The following is a 22,776-nucleotide window of genomic DNA, read 5'->3' as shown; positions in this document are numbered from 1 at the left end:
GATTATGGATATAATGAGCACACGTACAGAAAAACAATTGTAATGTTTAATCATGTTCCCCTATTAGGAAAGCAGTTCCCAGGGAACTTTCCCAACGTCTGTCGGATGACATTAGCTGGATACTTCCGATATTTACTTGCCAGCTGTAGATTATATCATGATGGCGACATATCTTGCTGTTTTTTCTACAAAAAGTACGTTAAAAATTTCAACTCTTATTATCTTTTATATGACTTAGTATATTTGTTTGTATGTAGTATGACCACATTCTTAGTATTTTTATTTAGTCCACTTAACCCTCGGATTTTCTATAGGCACAAAACATGTTCATGGACTTTACAACAAAATCCGGTAACACCAGAAATCATAACAATAGTACTAGTTCGCAAGAAGTCGTATTAGCGCCGATAAGATTAAAAGCTGATCTGACTTAACTCCTAAGCTGTTACTAGTATTTCCATAAAAATACTGTCATTCGGATAATATATAAGAAAATAAGCGACGATATTTAATCAATAAAACTAGTCAGATAAATAACGCTAGATTTAACCCGAAATGCAAACGTAAGAGTCGTAGTCGAGAACGGCAGATAAATCGCGACTCCAAATCCATTATGGCCGGATCGTATGTTTGTCAATAAGGCGGCTGATGGGGCTCCTCGATGCGCTGCGAGCCTGGTACCCGTCTGTGATTTACGAACCGGCCGCGCTACTTGGCTGCTTGCCCGAGCATCGAACTCTCCTTTCCTACCTAACTCGCCAGCAATTGCATTTTGTTTTAATAGAAAAATTTGCTCTCACGCGAAAATATATTTCAAAAATATACATCATATTTTTTATTTTACTTCTATGAAATAAACTACACAGACAATGAAAAATAAAAAGTTACATTTTTATTTCACGCGTTTTGCATATTATCAACATTTCAAAAAAAAATCTCGTCTTCAGTGTTACGTCTCCGTTAAGAATGTTTCACATTAAGTAAAAGTTTCTGCTTGAAGCTTGACAACGAGATGGGTATTTGTAAAAAAGAAAAGATTAAAAATTGAAACAGTAAAATAAATTCAAAATCTCAAATAGAAAATCCTTTGTATATTTAGACCACATACCCAATTATATAAAACCTCCAAAACAATACGGTATATAAATTAAACCGCTTTGCGTAATTCATATTTACAATCACTATGGGATAATATTTAACAAAACAATAAACCATAAAACTTAACGATCGATACATCATTGTGCACATTATAACCGGTTTTAATAAAATCCCGGTTTATCCGTTGCCTTACAATAAAATCCATTTGTTATTCGACGACAGGGAAATTAACAAATTGACCTGTCACTAGTTGAGGTAGCGATAATGCCCACATAGATTATCTCACGCTCACTCTAATGATGTAAGTATCCGTTAGAAGCAAAAGCAACGTATCTCGGCCGAGTTGCGGCACTTTGTACGTAGCTATAATGAGACTTGTAATGGTCGACTATCGTGTCGTGTTCAACATTTTAAAGCCGTAAATGATATTATTAAGCATATCGTGCGATTCTGGCGTGCGGCCCGACAACTCGCAGACTTGTAAGTTATCCAACAAGCGAACCACTTAATTATATTTACTACAATTGTGTTTTTAAATGGATAATGTTTCGTTCTATAAACGACAGTACATAATAAGGCTTGTTTAACGCAGATGGATTTGTAAATTTATTTCTTTAGGGAATTAAATTTATTCATTGTTTTATAACTTTATTTGTATTATGAACCACTATATTTTTTCTTGTCTAGCAAATTATATAAGAAATAAATCATGGTTGTAATCTAAACTAGCATAATAAACTAGGAGTACGTAATCTAGAACATAGCATACGTGGATTAATGTCTGACGCTAGTTCTCTCATGCGTACACCATCTTGTGAGCGGAGATATGCTAATATACTTATCCTTGTCACTCCCAAAGTTTTAGACGTGAGCGAAAGAGACAACATGCATACGTGAACCATTAAAATGTGTTTATGGTAACCACATGAGTCAACTTTTCAGGATAATCCCCGTTTAAAAATTATTTCGGACATTCTGCAAGTAAATTTTGTTTCTCAATAATGTTGTTAATAAAACCTTTTTATTTTGCAAACCAAAGAGAAATATAAAATTCTCATTTTCAACTTGTATTTACAAACTTCACTTATAAAAGCGGATGAAAAGTATACCAAAAGTTTTAAAATAATGGCTATCCTATTGTCGTCCCTTTGAAGTTGAAGGTAATATTTTCTTTGTAAAAGGCAATGAAGGTAAATTGATTTGGATGGGTACGGGCGCGGTGGAGACCTTACCCTGTCATCTTTTAAAAGAATACTTAGATTAAACCAAGCGTTGAAAGCTACGCTATGTAACGTTTTTTGATAAAATTTAGTAGCATCTTTATATACATTTGATTGTTACGTTACTTTAGATTTTTTCATATTATATCAAAGTCTGAGATACAAGGGATTCTCATGTAGATAAAGATTAAATTATATAAATGATAGTTGGTTTCTTATCTCTGTTTCTTTAAAGAATAGAGAATGATAACAAAATGTTTTCGTACAAATGTTTCGCCAATGAAAACTCTAATTGTATTTTTATGACTAAACAAAACATCATTTAAACGAAGTTAAATTACGTATTCAACTGTTAAGATTTATCTGTTGCCTCTTCATATAATGTTTCATTATTTAGTTCTGACGAAAAACATATAAGAGGAGGGGTTTTTACTGCTGTAAATAAAGTTATAAATAAATGCGTGTGTTTAATAATTCTATTAATCGATAAAGTAACCAAATTTAGTTTTAAATTACCATACAATGTATTTTTATTGGAATAGTTTTAAATATTCCACGTGGTATATACTAATAGCTTATCGTATAAGCAGGATGGATGATTTTTTAAAATTATGATTTCTTGATGTTAACCATAACTATTTAATTCCCTAAATACTATTAATAATACCTTGTTGCCACATGTTATATATCAAAATTTTCAACAATACAAAAGGAATGAGCATATTGTTAATACGTTAGGAAATTTAAAGCATTTAAATTTAAAGAAAAAGGAACATTGAAAAGAACCACTCGTGAAAATAAGCGAGCAGACGTCACAAATAACAAAAACATATCACAAGAGCCATTACAAACTCAAATAAAAAATTCGGTAACTCTAAAAACTACAGCCGAGTCGACTCAAAACGTACAAACGAAAAAATATCCCCTTGCCTCTGCGCTTATTAATTCCGTGGATAAGATTTTTATTCCCGGAATTCTGAAACGGTTACACTAACACGAGATGGAATTAATTGGAGAGTTAATTTTATTATTTTAATTATAAACTCTTCCTTATTTATTTAAAACAAATAAGATTTTTTAATTAAATTCTAATCCTAACCGAGTCGACAGAAGTTTTTATAATTCAATTTACTTATATTATAAATGCGAATGTTTAGATGGATAGATGATGGTTGGTTGTTTGTTTGAAGGTATCTCCGGAATGGCTCAACGGATCTTGATGAAATTTGGTATAGATGTAGAACATAGTCTGTCAGAACACATAGGCTACCTATTTTGGTTTTTTTACAAACTAATATTACAAAGAGGAAAGATTTGATGATTTATTTGTTTGCATTGAATAGGCTCTGAAACTACTGAACCTATTTGAAAAATTATTTTATTATCCGAAAGCTAAACTATACTCGGATTCATTAAGCTATATTTATGACTGGATTTTTTAATTTCGCGAGGACAAAATCACTGGCAACTGGTAGTCTCTATTCAACAGAGGGGCTCCAAGGCGGTAGAAGATTGTTTGGGAAGGGTTACTTTCGTAGCAAAGCCCTGGGGGGCCGCGGTTGGGTTCCTATTTGTTCCCGAGACTCCTCGTTAGTGCTCTGGGCGACCACCGTAGGGTTTTAGTCGGTGCAAGCCCAACATAACTTATCTTTAGTCCTATAAAGAAAAGTATGCGTAAGGCATTTCCCTACGTTAAAAAAAAGCCTATTAAATCTTAAAATGTAGACCACTCAAAAACTCTGAGTTAAAAAAAAAAACAGATTTTAGTGATTAAAAATAGGATAAAAAAACGATTTGTACTGTTTCTATTGTTTTCTTGTTAATAATTCTTATATTTTTTCTACGTAAATTTATTGCTCAAACAAAAAAAGTCAAGTGCTTAAAAGGTCGAACGGCAGACAATGTTACTAAATTAACATAAGACAACATATAAGAAATATATTTATTTAGTAATTATAAACTGCACGTGTATTAAAAATAAATACCAACTCGAATACTTATACAAAAGTAATTAATAATACGTGGATTCAATTGAATTAATTAACTGCAAAATATTTGGTCGTACCAATATCATGTACATTTGCCTACAATTAAATATGAGCTCGTTATTAATCACTTTTATCTTTTTACATTTTTTTTATTAGTTTAATTGATTATATCATCATCATTAATTCTAAATTAGATTAAAAAAATTAACTATGACAATATCTTTCTCTTATCCTTCAGTATCAGAGAAATTATAATTTTAATTAAAAGCAATAACGGCTATTATTGCCGTCTATTGTCTTCCTAATTTGTTTATTAAAAAGGCAAACTCTAAAAACTATTTAATTCAGTTTTGATTAATTGTTTTCGACAGATAAAAAAAAATGATAAATTATTTTGTAACAAAGAAAAATACCTTTTTGATTTTTAATTTCTAAACTTCAAATGGCTGCCTGTTAAAAGTTCATCTAGACATATGTATTCCTAGTACAACGGTTTCTTTGTCTGAAATTCGTTATGATAGCTGGCAAGCTTGTACGCTATCTCTTTTCTACCCGAGCGCTTAAGAGCTACGTGTTGTCTCTTTCTCTCTTACCACCCGCAAATGTAGGTGTCCCGTCATACAAATTGCATAGCTTTGATGCGGGCTACATGAGGGGTGTACGTTCAGATAATGATTAAACATAACGTTGTTAAACTGACATTATCATTAATATCCATTTCAATTTATTAATATATTATATATTTATTCATAATATAAATATATTCATAAATATTGCGGTAATACTCGATCAAACGATAGTAATATTTCTGTAATTATTTAATTCAAGAGAAATTATCGGAATACCACAATAAAACTTCTCCTTAGACTATTACTATTTATTATTACTCCGTTGTCTAGTGAAGGTCTGTGAATGAAGTGCCTATCCTCTGAACTTTTGCGGTTTTTTGCTAAGAAAATTATAGAAGCAAATATTAATGTTTAATTTTACTTATACCCCATAACAGTAGATAACTAAATAGCAATTTATAGATAAGTTTTAAAGTAGTGTATAACATATAAGAAATGTTGACATTTAATTGACTTATTAAGTTCTAATGGGTGAAAAACAGCTTTTTAAGCAGCTAACGATTTCATTGTGCATGTTATGAGAGTTATCATTCTAGTAATTGCTTAATAGTTTGATATAATGTACTCAATAAAAAGAGGAGAGTTTGAATCCTGGTAACAATAATGACGTGGCCATTATCAAATTACGCAAACCGTTGAAGAAAATTATAGTAGAGCAGTTTGAGACAATTTAAAGCGCATCCAAACTTACTTCTCAATAACTTAAAGCGTTGGCAATTTTGTAAAACTAAATTAAGGAAAAAAGTTACATCTCTACATGCTTATTAATAATACCAAATGCAATTCGTAGTTGTTATGTGGATATAAAATATGAGCAGATAAAAAATGGAATGTAGATAAAATAAAATGTGCAAACAAGAAGATATGCTGAACAAATATACATAACATAACAAACCGAAAACCAACAAAGCTGAATAAATAAAGTAATAACATTTAACAGAACACACTGTACTGTGGCCCTTACCGTTCCCAACTTGATCTCCCGATGACTGTTGACGGCAATCCCAAAATGACACAATCCATTCAACACTTATGGGGCACTATACTGTTACACTAACACTGCGGCGTTACTGGCACGACTGATGCACCATCACAACAACACTCGCATCCCGATGATCCTCGCAACGGACACCTACGGACAAACAAAAGCCAACATCAGCATACACAGCACTGCGCGACTAATTTATGCACATAGGGTACAAAGTGCGAGTATAACCAAACGGTAAGGAACGCGCGTCACTAATGCACGTCGCGCGGGCACTGAGCCGGTCGCGCCTCGCGCCTCGCGCCAACGCCAGCGCGCTCGCGTCGTGCGGCCGTCCACAGAAACGGAATTCAAACCGCTTGCCCGATGCCCGCTCAGCCCAACGCTACCCAACCACGATCATTTCACGCTCCACTAAGTGGAAGAGTAAAGTGTAAAATTACACGCAAATAATACCACGCCATCGCATTTATACTAATGGAAATACTTCTTTTAAATGCCAACATTCATATATGCAAACCCCAGGTTTGATTGTAGCCACAATTAAACTGTCACGACAACTTTTGACAAACTACACGTGTAAAGATGCTTGCATTAACTCTGTACACCTGATAATTGTACACAGTATATTATATTAAGCGGTTAAATATTAATAATTTCATAGTGGCATGTTCTCGGCAGCATGCAAAGCGCAGTACGCGGTGATAGAAACTATTTTTCTTCCATGTGTGCGTGAGTGGAAGAAAACATGTGAGATAATAAAAAAGTTATGTTTAAGCGTTCGACTCGTAAAGTTTATTTTTGTAATACATTCTTTGTACAAACGGATAATTACACGGAGTTTTATTAACGGTCGCCGCGCACCGCTGGATGATAAATTTATTTGAAATTTATTAACCTTTAAATAATTATTATTAAACTGCTCCAATGAATTTCGGAGAATTGAATATAAAGAGAATTTAAAGCTAAATGTGAGGATTTAACTAATCTAATTAAACTACTAATAAAATAAAGGGATCGCGGTCAATCCATTTAAAGTAATCATGGTCCAAGGGTACTAAAATTATATAGATTATAAAAAGAAATAAGTAAACGTCAATTATTATGGGTAGTTTCTCAAAAAGATTCTGTACTAATATCGTTTAACAATATCTATAAAGTCACTTAAACGATATGAAATGTACAGCGAATAGAAACGTCCGTATAAACAGGCCCATGCAGTAAACACTGCTGTTACGAGACTTGGTCAATCTCATCTTCATTAAACTATAACTACATAATCAAGTTAAGTAATAATTCATTCTAGACACCTAAAAGTAATTAATCACGATCTGTCTAGACATTGATTGATATCATTCGAATTGTTTAATTCTAAGTATTTATTCTTTGATTATAACTTAAAGGTCAGTGCGAGTGCACAAATTTTTAAAATTAAGTACCCAACTGACAAGATAGTATTTTTTTTAAGAAAGTTAATTGTTACTTTTAACAACTTAAATGTCTCAACTAAGAGTAAATAATATTATTTATAATTATAAATTTTAAAGATCTAAACAAAACAAAAATTTACATAAATACTTATTTTGGATAATCATCTAAATAATGTTATCAAAAATTGTAATTTGAAGTGATTTTTAAGTCACAAAAAGGACGTAAAGTCGGCTGTAATAATGAGTCATATTTAAAACTAAAGCAAAAAGTCAGGTAGTAGTTAACCCAAACCAGCTTTCTATGTGACCCGATAAACTATAAAGTATTTTATTTTAATGGAGGGAGACAGAGATTAGGGAAAAAACTTACATTTTTGACTTCTTACTAAATCTAATCTAAAGGGCTCTTTTGTTAAGTAACTAATAAACAACGAGTAATAAAAAATAAACATTATAAACAACTCCATACAAAAAGAATAAAATGTAGTATTAGCTTTATTATTTTATTGAGTTTTGTTCATTAAGAGGTAATTCATAAATCCTCAAAAACATTTTTACGATACTCAAACAAGCATATTTATCTATTTTCACACAATTTGCTTTTCCTTTTGATAAAACACGCTGAGAGATTTTAACTATGTATTAGATATTTGAGGAGCAAGAAATATTTTCCGATATATTTCAAGTCGTAATACTCCCCGCATTGTAGGGGAGCAGATATTTCTCGTATTCTTTTGTTGGCATCATTGCGACCGAATCTTTTGTTATTTGTGTTATGTGAAGAATAAGAGAAAACAAAATTATTACTTTGATGCTTTAACGAAATTTGCTTTATAAATTCGTTTTTTAATAACGAAGTCTTTCTACAATAACTCTGTTGGATAATTTATCTGACAAATGGATGTCCAATGGAAATCCATTCGAAGTTCGAATAGAGTTTTAATAACTCAACACCTAGACTTACCAGGACTACATGATCGCTGTTGCCCCGGTAAGTCGTTTGGTGGACAAACGAAAAAAGAACACTCATTCTCAACTAGACAAGCAATTGAATAGCCGAATCGTCTATTGACATTGTAATTTAAGCCCGGCGGCGAGACGGCGAGTCGGAGAGGGGAATAGCAGCCGGCTTTCCGAGAAGCGACCTTACCAGCAAGCGCATGAGGCATGAGGCAGCGCTTTCACAGGCTTAACGAACACAATGCACACAATGGAGCGTAAGAGATACCGGAAACTATAATCAACATGGGTTTATTTTTAAACGTATAAAAGTAATAATCCTTTACTGCGCTATCTAATCTTTGACAACTTGGAAATTGTACTTGGATTAAAAGTGACCACGATAAAAGTCTTTAATAGTGTAAGGATTTAGTAAAAAACGTTTTTTTTTACAAACTCGGACAGCCCAACCCAATATTTTAATAATAACATTTTGTAAGTAAAGTTCTTTGAGTAGACATTTCATTAAAACGGTACAGTTAATTTGAAGTTAAATCTAAATCAGATTCCATTGCCATCTAAATGAAGATTACGCTACTCGAATTTTAATTAACTTCGTAATCCCCCAATCTATTCACGCGTTTATTTCATTAAATTTTGCTTGGATCTGTTTAAATTAGAATGTTCTAAAATATTACTCTTTAAATAACATTCTTAAATTAACCTACGATTTTAATTATTTTATTTTAAATTCTTTGTTGATTTGGAAAAGAGTGTGTGTGGTTTGTTTTTTAAATTCAGCAAGGATACGTTGTTAATCACCAGGGCGACAACAATTTGTGGAGTATAGCCGCAAGTGCGATGCAAGCCGACACCGCGCGCTGGCCCACTGCCGACTTGATTGATGGCGCGCTGTCACTTTTGCATTATCGCAGATGCCTCATGTCATTTGCATTAAATTGTGATGTTGCAAGTTATTTTACAATATCATTCCAATGTGTGATTTTGTGTGTGGTTTTAACTTCGTTATTAGACATTTTCAAAGATTAATACTCAATGAAGTCGACATGTTTTATATGTCGACTTCATACGACGACAAAAAAATTGGCTTATAAATCATTGAATTTGATGTGCAAAGGGTTCAGATACCCGAATAGATTTGTACAATATCTATTCGTTGATGGTAAAGTATAAACTTATATTTTAAATGATTGTATTTTAAATATTATACCTATTTTTAAGTTCTTTATGAATTATTGATTACTAATTCTAATTAGAAGTAATATAATTAGTTTAAACACAATCGATATATAATTTAAGACTCTCGTTATCTGGCTTAAAAGATTTATTCTTATTATTTCCCCACCCAGTATAAAATAGAGATTTATCTCGATCGATAATAATATTTATCTATAAACAAGTTACGAGGTAACTGGGAGCGCATAAGCATGAGCTAATCGATTCAATAAACAATGGCATGATTATCATCGCGCTTGTCTTGTTTCTAATTTACAACGTACAAATACAATTTAAGCTTGAACGACGCGGTTAGCGTTTTAATTAAATTGCAGAGTTTTGTTAATAAGGTTTTCAAATATGTTTTACATACAATATTAATTGATTAAACTAAGTGAATTTTCTTTGTGTTTCATACTGTACGAGCATTTTATAGCAAAAAGATATTAAATGAAGTTTGTATGAGGGGTGTTTGTTAGGTAGTGAACAATTATTAAAGTGCAAAATAATTTGAACGCATTTGATGCTACTATGTCCCCCATGTCTCAGTCCTACAGCCCTCCCAAATCTTAACGCAAAACACATTTGTAACACTCAAAACGATGCCTTATAAATAAACATAGCGATAACAAACAAATTGTTTTACATTTTTCAACGTCGAGATTTTAAATGCTTGTAGTTTTTTGATATCGCTTGTTTTTGTTTTATTAATTTTACACAATTGACAAATATTTCACGACAAAAAATCTGTGTATTGGAATTATATTGGATTAATTTATAATTATTCTAATTGAATTAGTCATAACTATCTATTATTGATATTTTTTTATTTATTTACACAAATTAATAAAATATAACTTAGTTAAATAGCGCCCCTTAATTATTTTAATTTGTATTCGAAAACAATATTTCTATTTTTAGACTTAATGTTAGCATTGCTGAAACATAAACATTGACTATATGTTTTACTAGCTGTCGCCCAAAACACTGTCTGCGCTAAATTTAAAAAAAACTTATTAGTAGCCTATGTGTTCTTCCAGGTTATATATATATGTTCTTTATCTGTGCTAAATTTTATTAAGATCCGTTAAGCCGGAGATCCATCTAAACATTCGCATTTATAATATTAGTAAGTTATGTAGATCTTTCGACGTTGAAAACCCAAAGACTGTCAAATATTAATATAACCCTAATAAATATGGTGTGTTAACAACATAGTAAGGACATATCTTATATTAATACACAACCACACCGCATTATGTAAAGTTACAACCGTATTTGGTATTCATGCGACATTACGATGTATCCGGCCTACCCTTCGGCAGCCGACGTGGGGACTAACAAAGGTTTCATACTTCCTACAACCCTCCGCGACGAAATGCTTCGCTTTCCAAAACGTTTACAATATTCTTACATTATTTTATACACGCACACTCATATATAATGTTATTTCAATTCTTAAAGCATATCATACAATTTATAATAAACTATTTTACAGTAAAAAAAAACTAAACTTTTTGTAGGTATAAGTCAATGTAGTTGTATTTTTTTTTTAATTTTAAGAACTTATCTTTGTTTCTAATGTATTTATAATTATGATAGTTTATTTTATTTATTTATTTTATGTAACATTAGGTAGGTACACATATTGGGATAATATTACATTACTTTTTTTTATATAATTACAATATTACTATTTATGCGTAAAATTATTCAATCAACAAAAACTAATTTCAAGATACCAAAGACAGCCATAACCTCACATATTTTTTGGCCATTGAATCGAAACCTATTTATAACGAGAGGAAATATGAGAACGCATTGGGATTTGGAGATCCCAAAACGAGGGCGGGGGATACCAGTTGTGTACGTCTGAATAATCAGGAATTCTATTAAACTTCGGTCTTAATCTTATTTCAGACACGACTATACTACATGTTTTCGGCCCTCGCATGTGGTGTTGCGTCCGTTGTGGGAATTATAACCATTAACACGTTCAATGCCACATAACTTTCGAGGATGTTTATGATCTTTCAGTGAAGTCACAATGCAATTAGGTCGAAAACTTGTCTTAGAAAAATACATGCAATATTATAGCTCTTATGTTGACACTTTATCCGATGTTTAGGGGGAAGTGGATTTAATTGTTTGTTGTACAAAAGTGAATTTACTGAATTTACTTTTGTACAATAAGCACTGAATGTGTTAAGCCTTTGCCGCGTCTTTTCTTTAAATCGTTTATAAATGGATGACATAATTCGTAATGATGGCTGTTATTATGAGTCATTACCGTTAGCAGCGACGCAAGATAAAAGATAGTTTGTTTTAGATTTATTTTTGACTAGCTGTCGCCCGCGACTCTATCCGTGCGTATTAAAAAAACTTAATTAGAAGCCTATGTTATCTATGACAAATTTCATCGAGATCCGCTGAGGCATTTTGGAGATACCTTCGAACAATCCATCCGTTCATCTAAACATTCGCATTTATAATATGTATTAGTAAGAAGTCAGATGTGTAACGTTATTTTTAAAACGATTATTATTTTTTTATGTTCATTCTAGTAACTATAAAAATATTCTAGATAAAAGTTTTAAATAGTGTAGTTATGTAAGATTTAGAAATTAGTTTGATGGTTTCAAAGATTCAGAATCATGAATAACCAAAAGAAATTTTACAACAAAACAAGTTAAATTCGTTTATTTAAAATAATCTACACTAACAAATATAAATAAAATATAATAACTTGTTAAAAAGAAGCGAATTCGACAAACACGCTTATAAAATTCTTTTCCAATTCGAATCTTCCATTTTAATTAAGTTTTACGATTTCAAAGTCTGGCGAACGTAAGCCACGCAGCTCAAACGTGTTCGTGTTTATAAAACGATTGGAGTATTATTGTGTGCGTTCGGTAAAACCATAAACTCTGCGTACGAATACTTCGTGTGCTTTTAAACTTCGAAACCGCGCAATACTCGTTATTAATTACCTGGAATTGAAAAGCTTTTTTACTACGCTGAAGAATAAACTTAACAGATTTAATATGCCATTACTCAAACTTTTTTTTACATAAATTCCACTAATACTTAACTAGTATTCAGCCTAAAGTCTATGTTTATAGAAAAGATAGATGACTTTAGAACCATCTGTAGATCTAAATAATTAATGGCTATCAGTTTTTGTTTTGTTGGTTAATAATGAAACAAATAAAGTTTCTTTTAAATGAAGACTATAAATCGTTCTACTACAAGATGAAAACAAGATCGTTAAACTAAACGATCGATTATAATTATCAACCGAGTTCATTATCACGAAGATTTTTTACTTTATCTCTTGCTAGCGACAAAATGTTATAAGTATAAAACATTGTAATTTATTAAAATAATGGGTAATTTACTAAGCGAAACATTGTAACAAAAAAGTGCGATCGCTCGATAAGATGAGTCCATATGAATATCGGGTGCACCCACGCATACACACTCCGAGAACGACGTTATTAAGCCAAATCGTTCTCTTTAGTTTTATGCTTGCCTGGTACCGACCTAATAGATGCGATGGCGGTGCCCAGATAACGCTCATAAAATATCTTTATCTCCCTCTCGCGCAGAGATAAAATAAAATAAAAGAAATAATACCTCCTGTGTTTGATATACACTTTTCAACCTTCATGGTTTTTTGTATTTCAATAAGATTAGATATGCAGCTTTACAAAGGGCTTGCACTCGCATCTTATCTCCTTTTTATGTTTACAGCAGCTCGTTACAGATAAACTGTGTCTATTATTTATAAAATAGTTATTTTATTACACACTTTATTCAGTTACTATTTTTTACTTATACGTATTTACCTGTCTCTTACCAGAAGCATCAATAGTTACCGAGACGTCTTTGATATTTTCTAACGTTACTAAACGCCACGACTATTACGAAGTCGTCGTTTGAATAGCACACAATGCGACAAAGAAAGCTCGAAGCTCGAGTAATTACATAAGTGAAGAGGTTCATTGTGAATCCATCACACGCCAGCCGTCAGCCGCCGGCCGCAGCCGCAGCGAGAGGGAAATAATTGCAGCGGCTCGCTATCACGCCGCGCTCGATGCGAACAAAAGCAATTTGTGTCCGCACGAAGTGGCTCTGTACGTGCGTGGCGTCGGAGGTGTTTATTAGCGGCCGCTAGTTAGTTACGACATGTATGTAGGTACTTGGTGCGAGCGAGCGGTCGAGTCACGACCCCACGAGGTCATCCGATATCGTTCCGCTAATCTCGAATTCTCGCCGCGCACCCCACGTGCTCGTGCGACCGCAACCTTACATATAGCCCTAATAAATTAATCAGCTCGCAGAGAAACGAAACATCCAATTACCCAAGCCCGAACAGATAAAGAAACAGAGTTTCTATTACAGCGTTATGAACGCCCGCCTACTTGGAAACAAACTCACATTTGGCCGTAATCCAACGTCACTTACATTTCAGATTTAGTACACAGCGGGAACGAATTAAGCTGAAAGTTTCACTCCGTCCGCATTGTCGACTGTTACGTTCTCTACAAAGCTATATTTGACAAACGTTTAAAGTAATAAAGTGGTGTGACAAAAGATTAATAAATTGTAATCGTCGAGCGTGTCAGGTACTCGGTTGCGCTGACGTGTCTGTACGTTATTGGCGAAGTTCCAGAACAACGCTCGTCATAATAGCAAAACAAACAAATATCATTCGCCGAGAAATCCGCAATGTACCAGAAAATATCTATGTTGACTTCATGACATCGGCCGTAAGCGTATGCGTAGTGGCAAAGAGACAGCTTGCGACATAGTGTGTTAGTGTTACATTCGCAGAGAATCAGCTTGTGATATCTCAGACATGCGAGAATATTTCGCGGAACAAATACTTTTTATTGTAACTTGTTTTACGATTTGTGAAATAACTTGTCTGTCACAGAGTATCTTGTTGCGGTGGTTTTGATGAATGTGCTTTCGGTTTCGCTTTATTCGAGAGAGACAAATGCCGTCGATTTATCCGGGCCGCCGTCATGGCGTTCCCTCATTAAAACGTTCCCGAGCGGCTGTTGTCCCGTCGCCCGTCGCTCGCCGCGCGATTCGATACGATAATCGATTTTATTGCGGATCGCTATTAAATAAACGATAAGGGCGATCGTTGTTATGTTTTTAGCGGCGTCACATTCCGCGACTCGAATCGATCACCGTGTTATTTCAAAACGCTGAACATTTTCCGCTGAATGTGAGCAGCGGTTCTAATTTCTTGGCAGCATCGGCGTCTCACAAAAGCGGAACAAATTGACGCGGCAAAGCAGTTCCATACGTTACGTATGTAAATATAACTTTCCACATTCCGGGCGTCATTTAACTTCAAATATGAAATACGATTCCTCGCGTTGGCATGTTGTCGGATAACCTCACTCTGCAAATATACATAACGTTTAGAAATATAACTCCGAACACGCGCATGTCTTTAGATAACTGACGATATTAACCTTCGAACTATCGTATTGTTGTTGTGATAATTGAATTTAGTGTTGAATTTAGTTTTAGGCGAAGAGTTCAAAATCAAACATTTTACGCAATATAGATAAAGTAATCTGAAATTTTATAAAAAAAAGCCACAAGCGATTATAACACGCAAGATTTGTCCCTCAGGCGTATTAGAACATGTAATAAGTACTTCATAATATATGTGGTATAAAGGTCTATCAAGTTAAAGAAAAATATAAAGTACTTTAAGCAATAAGCTAATATTTTTATATATTTACCGAAAGATTCTTTTTTTCTGCTATTTTACGGAACAATGGTAAAAAATAATGCACTAATGATATTAAACACAAGTTAAAAATAAAATGTAAAACGTGCTGGTAATTATTAAATAACTTCAATACAGATTATAATCGTTGTATGCAATTAGGAATGAAGTGATTCCAACTGACAATCGACATTATCTGTGCTAGAAACAAATTGCGTTCCCGCCACGATGATTAAGCAGTCTGTGAACGCTTTCGAATTATTTACTCTGTGCCGTACTCGTGTGCTGCACGATGTTCTATATTCAAATGTTTTCATTCGTTCATTCATTCACTTTAACGACTTTAATTGACAAGCACTTTAAGATTATAATCTTAAGAATATTATTATAAGAAATTAAATGTGAATTACGTCTTTATTTTAACGCATTTGGCTAATGTAATCTTACTATCTATAAATGCGAATGTTTAGATGTATGTTTGTTTGAAGGTATCTCGGGATCGGCTGAACGCATCTTGATGAAATTTGGCATAGATGTAGAACATAGTCCGGAAGGACACATATGCTGCTTATTAAGTTTTTTTTAATTCCGCGCGGACAGAGTCGCGGCAGATAGCTATTCAAAAATAAATTATAGATAAATTTAACTGTTTGACATAGAACAAATAAGGCAATCCAGCAGCCAACATCATTACGTGGAACTAATTTGCAAACAAGCTATTACGGCGCTGCAGTCAAAAGCGCGCCAATAGAATCAAAATACTATTACGCCAATACGAAGTTGATTAAGTCAGGGTCGGGGGAGTGTTTCGTTAGTTAACGCCAGTGTTCCACTGTGCTCACAATAAATATTGGCAACACAAAGTTTATAATCGAAACCCAAAATAATTAGAATAATTACGACTCAAATAAAATAAAATAGTAATAAACATATTATTCATTATTATTACATATTTTATAACAAATAAAGTTATAATAATATGCTAACAACGTAATAAATTAATTAAGGAAATTTAAATGTAAATGTAGTCATGAACAAACTCCGCCAACGCTAATCTGCAGCCGTAAGGAAGTTAATAAAAGTAAAAACAACACGTCCCACAGTTTTACATTAAATTCAGCGGCAAAAATCGGAAGATGGTAACACTGGTGCTAGCACGGTCGCAGCTAGCTCGCTCCGCTCTTGTAATTTGATTTGGAGTGGTAGGGGGTGGTGCCGGGAGCGAGGGGGCGGGGAGGGGAACACGCTGGGATCGATAGAGCGCGGGGTGAGCGCGGAGTGCGGGAGCGGGCACCCCGCGCGGCACCACCGGGCGCGTGTTGTCATGGCAACGGAAGCTACCCGCTCGCCTACAGATTTCGTCGCTCGTCCCACTAAATTAAACAAAGAGGATCACCGATATCATTTTCAGGTGCTCCCGGACTTTAATGGATCTGATTTATGTAATGATAATGTTGGTGAATGCCGGTTATCTACGCCTACTTATTACTACGAAGTTATGAAAGGGCTTGCGAGTGCTGGGCCGCTTAATCAATCATACCGAATGAATGGAGCAACCCTGTAATAAATGTGTTCGTTGGAAACTTCTTCTCGGAATGTTGCTTTTTCTTTATTTCTTTGATTGAATCAAACAAGACCAACGCTTTCAAATTCATCCAGTAATCAGTACAGTTAAATGTATAAAAAGATTTAGAAAAGAAAACCAAGCTTGGGAATAGCGATTAAGTGGTTTTTGTGATATTTCTTACTACATTATTTTTACTTTCATTTGCAGGCAAATGTGTTCTTGAACATTATTTATATCCGACTTTATGTAATAGAGCACGCTTTCGTTAGTAACTTAAAGGTCATTGACACTAATTGAAATGAAAATTCAACGTTGCACTTTTATATACAATACGTAATGGGGTAGGCAACAGATCTTAATTAAATTACTATACAATAAATAAGCTATTATTTACTCGCTTTCTATCACCCACGTAATCAAAAAAAAAAAAACTCAGCCTACAAAATTATATCAAAGCGTTATTAAAGAGAATTCAAAACATTTTTCTTCGAAGGAAATTTCAAACAATACAATGGGTTATCCATTCTGTCTAAACATCACTTACAATAACCGAGGATAACTGTTATAAATAAAGCGTTATTTTATTAACTATGTTGTTCAAGTGATAATCGTTAGAATAGCAGTTGTTTTGCGATTTTTTATTACCCAATTCAACTACGGTTGCTACAGAAAAAATACTATTTTAAATTTAGTGCTTGTTTTTAATTTAGACTTAAAATTACTATAAATTCACTTACACAATGTTTATTTAAATTATTTAAACGATCTTTTACTTTAGGAAATAAGCAAAGTTTAGATAAAAGGGAGTACGACGTTTATTTATACGGACATAAATGGATTTATGTAGGTCGGCGCTGACCGTATGAAAATACGAATTCATTTAGTTACCATTGCCTCAATGCTGAGTTTTATTCAATCAAATTTTGTATACCTTTGATTTAAACATTTAAAAATGAGATTGGAGATTTAATTGTACCTCTTAATGTAAAATTAAATAATACATTTAAAGTCGATGTCTCTTTATGTGTTAAAAGAACTTGCTGGCATCTTAATTTTAATATAGCATTAGTATATTAAAAAGTAAATTAGTAAAGTCAACATACTACGTAGACCTTTCCAAAGGATTTAACACAATGGTTATCCTTTGGCTGTCCTAGGCTCTTTATCTTGTAAGAAACCTTTTTACAAATTACTTAATTATATTGTTATGTCGAAAGCAATCTTAAGATGTTTGTAAAGCATAAATAATAAACAGAACAAGTACTATATGCGAAGAATATATTCTAGAAAGAGAATTTATTAGGTCACAAAACATTTCGCCAGTCGTAAAGCAAGAAGTCGGAAAGCTAGTCTCAGTATTTCCACTTTAACATTCATTTCTCGTAACATTCGCTAAGTGCCAATTTTGTTCGCCGTATGTTTGCTTAGTCCTTTCTTTAAGAATTTAATAATGCTCATGTGTAGCGTGTACAATGTTAGCTCTATAACTTAGTTAACGTAATACGTGTTCAACTTGAATTGGATTCCCGTCTTAATGTTTCTGTACTGGTATGGTAAAGGAAAACCCGAGTAAAAGTTATAGTTGATTACATTTTTTTTAATTTTTGTAAAGTGTTGAGTTAAAGGCATTTTATCATAATGCGAAACCCTCAGCTTAAACTCAAACTCAAAAATAATTATAGCTTCTTTTATTACGAGTGTGTTTTAATTCTTAACATCTTATACAAAGATATTTGTGGTATGTCTTTAAAGAAATCTCTATCGGAATTCGCTATTATCTTGTTAAGTGTCGAGAGCAAGCTGATGACGTCATAGCGTGTATTAGATCCAATATGGCGGCCGACTCATCAGCTGGTTTAGTTTATTAAATAACTTGCTCTTAGCTGAGGCCTCAATACGACGCTTTCCTATATTATATAGACTTTAATATTTCTTGCCAATTACTAATTTTGTCATAGTTTAATAAAAATGGTTTATGGCCGAAAAACCCTTAAGTTTTAAAACAACTCCAAATGCATTCGACCGTCTTAAATTCTTTATATTTTCCTGAATACATTTTGGAAAATATAAATAACAATTTTTAATATGAGCAATAAAATTTATAAGTGCAATAATTCGTGTTTTGTATAAATTTATAAAAATATGATATAAATAAATAAACAACAAAAAAGCAGATGTACATTTTTCAAACTAATTTCACGTTCGAATTCGTAACGAACACGGTTGCTGAAAGTTAAATAATTCCCGTTTGGAGTGCAGTCACATGAAATATGTAAAATATTTATAAACACGCGCTTCCACACACAAGCCTCGCCGTCGCATGTGACAAATAACATCGACCTATGCCAACTGAATACATACCATATTTTTTCTTTTAAATTGCATACGCTTTTTCTTTTATATATTGATATAATCAACTGTTTTTACGAGACACTACCGTACTTTTCTCTAAGAGTTTCGTCTGTATTTTTAGGATAGACTTTACAAACTACCCAAGTATTCATTTATCTATCTAGTATGGTTTCGAATTTAATGACGTCAATTTGATGACTTTTAGATTTGAATTGAATTTGTTTTTTTGTGAGAATCGTCATAAGATCGATGTAGAAAGAAGGAAATTTTACTTTTATTATTAATATTATAAATGCGAAAGTTAAGATGGATTTTTGTTATTACGTATCTCCAGAACGTCTAAATAGATATCGCTTAAATTTGGCATAGATGTAGAATATAGTCTGTGAGGGCACGAAGACTGTAAATTAAGCTTTTTTTCTTAATACCGAGTGGACGAGGACACAGGCGACACGTAGTATTTAGACAAATAAGAAAAGCTAGTATTAATAATAATCTATGGTAAATGTTTACATATCACAAATTATTAAATATCAAGTTCCATAGACGTTTTAAAACAAATGTGTGAATATATTTAAATTAATGGCGTAGTTTATAAATTATTTGCTACATCAATTAGTGACTAACATAAAACCGGCCAACGGAATAATTACTTCGATTTGGCATTTCACTAAATGCCTTAGCTGTTGTACCTTTTTACGTGCTAAACCATTCGGGACATACAGAGAAAGCAATAATGGTTTTTAACAAACTCTAGAAGCAAGAGTATTTTACTAATGAATATGTGACGTAAAAGGTAAAAATAGTCTTGGTATCTGGAAGCAGCTCCGATGCGCTAGGGGGTGCTGGTTGCTACAATTGAATAGGTCCATTTAAATTGCCTAGACTGAGAGATAAGCGGACATAAAAGGGCAGGCGATGATGCTAATACGGTGAACTTAACCCGGCCGGCGGCACCTTGCCTCGTACCGGCAAACTGGTTCCGCCGGCGACCTTCGTGTCGTCTCGCCGCCAGCGCGCTCATGCCTCCCTGGTACATTCGATCACTACGCCTGATTGGTTTTCCATTTAAGTTATAAAAAAACTTAAAAGTTTTATTGACATAGTTTTTTTACTGTTATTGAAATTATCTTTTTTATATTAATTTATACATAGCAGTTAACTTTGAGCTAATAAAAACTTGGAAAGAGTCATTCATTGCTGCACAAAATATCGTAGCAGAAAAACTTTCCATCTAACATACGGTTATTGATTAGTCTATTAGACATAATGGAATTTCTTACATGGCCGTAATCAACGGGTTATCGTTACTGACAATTTGATAAAGCGCTATAATTAATATTACCCAATATTGTTTTAGCCCGTACTCAATCTTTATTTTATTTATAACCAACATTACAACGTGAAAGCGCGCGATAAGTTAGTTAATACGTTGTTGTTAATGTTACATCTGAATTCTTGTGAAATCCAACCCGCATTAACTTATTGTATTACGGAGAACCTTGAACTACATTTTATAGTATTATTTTACAATATAACTGGCTATTAATATTATAAATGCGAATGTTTGGATGTATGGATGTTTGTTAGAAAGTATCTGCAGAACTGCTCAACGGATCTCGATGCAATTTGGCATAGATATAGAACATATACAGTAAGAATACTAACACTACTTAATAAAGTTTTTTTTTTCCGCGCGGACGGCGTCGCGGGTGAGAGCTAGTAACTTTATAATTTTGAAAAAACAAATACAGTTAACAAATAATATAAGTAAATAGTATAAGTAACTTTGTGCAACACTTTGGAACTACTAATTTCAGCCTCTTGTTAAACTTTCAGCTGAGTTAATAATTACATATATTAATAAATGATGCCGTACCCATTATTCTTGCGTTCATACATTTACACCTACAAACATATTAATATTAAGACAGCCGACCGCCTGTGGGCATGAACTATCTATATAATACACAAAGATGTCTTACGATGTTTATAAAAACGTTCCAGCTCAGTAACACGATTTATATCCACATTGTGTTTCGTAGGTGGGCGTATATCCCGATCGCAACCGAGCCCATACCATCTTAACATGAAACTACGAACAGTGAAATAAGTTGAATATATTATCTTATCAGGTTTTAACTGACATTAAGCTAAAATATAATTTTGAATTATATCTGGTGAGAGTTTTGGCTATAAGTTCTGTCCAATAAATAAGTAATTTTCAGTAAGTTTACTTTTTCTGTAATGCAAGTTGGCTGCTGGCACGTTTGCCACCTTTTGACATATAAAAAAACTAAAACTCGAATAACAAAGGCTTTTTAAAAAAAACGCTCTCTATATTACTTTTTAGTCTACCGAAGACTATAATTTACTCTCAACTAACCTAAGTTGTTATAATACGAGTTTCGAATTTACGATAACAAGTAAGAGTGTGAACGGGTGCGTTATGTAGTCAATAATACGAGAATCTGATCGGTATAATTACGACGTGTAAATGGCTTTAATCAAGCCACATTGGCGCAGTTTAAAGCTGATTATATATCGGAGCGATTAGTGATCCGGCGTGGCAGTTAAATTCACTCATACGCACTCATCTTAACTAATTAAACGAATATCCAATAATTGTAAACAGTAGATACCCAAATTTAATACTAAATAAAACGATTCCTTTAATAATGGATAATCTAGTTTGTCAATGTAACTCTATTTATTTTAGTTTTAGCATTTGTCTGTACATTTGCATTATAAACGTGGAATTCAATATATTAATAAATAAATTTCATACTTGAAGATGATGTTCTCTACAACAAATGTATACAACATTAGAGACTAGTTTGTCTTATCATCTATTATTAGAAAGAATACACACTGCAGTATGCGTTATAAAAGCAGTATCCATTGTTCCTTGCCCGTTAAGCGTCAGTCTGGTTGTTTAATATGTACATGTTTAACATACAACATATTGCGAGCACGACACGTCATTTCGCCGGTACCGTTACCGCATGTGCGAAACACAGCAGCGTCGTAAATCACCGCGCTCAGTTGATGCGTAGATAACAGCTCTCTCATTTGTTTTGCCATTTCCCGCGTCTTTCTCAGCGACATTACTGAGGCCGTGTGACGTAACTTCACATGAAATCTTGCTTCCCTCATAACACTAATGCTGCATTGTTCTCACCGCAAAAAGCTTCGCCTTGCGTACATTAAGTTAATGTTATCTACATTTCCTTTTACACTAGAGAATAGAATAACTTGCTTACCTTTAAGAATGAATAGGTAAAAGCCAAGCTAATCTTTAGACTGATAAATAAAACTGGCAACATCTAATACTGCTTAAGACCGGCAACCGACTCACAGTAACTTAAAAATTCAAAAATCCGTTTAGGTACAGGAAGGTACATAATCGCAATAGACATTAACAGATCTATATTAAACAATAACATAGAATACATTAACATTAACATACCGAGATTAAAAATCAATAAACAATAAAATTATCTTATAGATTCGCCGACATAAATGGCTCATTGAAAATCTGAATTCGCCCGTAGGCTGTTAAGTGAAGCCTCATTAC

At 33.2% G+C, this 22,776-nt stretch overlaps 1 protein-coding gene across 6 annotated transcripts in view; it reads right to left on the bottom strand.

Annotated features, from left to right (window-relative positions):
• The window catches only part of LOC106715756 (zinc finger protein 608-like), a 99,441-nt gene that overhangs the window by 59,310 nt on the left and 17,355 nt on the right, over nt 1-22,776 (bottom strand). For 3 of the 6 annotated variants that reach the window (XM_045681712.1, XM_045681713.1, XM_045681714.1), the window contains exon 1: nt 5,900-6,185. The gene's annotated coding sequence lies outside the window, so the exon portion shown is untranslated. Of the gene's footprint in view, nt 1-5,899; nt 6,191-15,293; nt 15,312-22,776 lie in introns of those variants that run through there. The other 3 variants (XM_045681711.1, XM_045681709.1, XM_045681710.1) reach the window with 3 other exon arrangements.

This window comes from Papilio machaon, chromosome 16, assembly GCF_912999745.1.
Source record: "Papilio machaon chromosome 16, ilPapMach1.1, whole genome shotgun sequence".
In the NCBI taxonomy this organism is placed as follows: domain Eukaryota; kingdom Metazoa; phylum Arthropoda; class Insecta; order Lepidoptera; family Papilionidae; genus Papilio; species Papilio machaon.
Note: the sequence above shows the minus strand (reverse complement) of the source record. Positions and strands in the feature narration are given on the sequence as shown.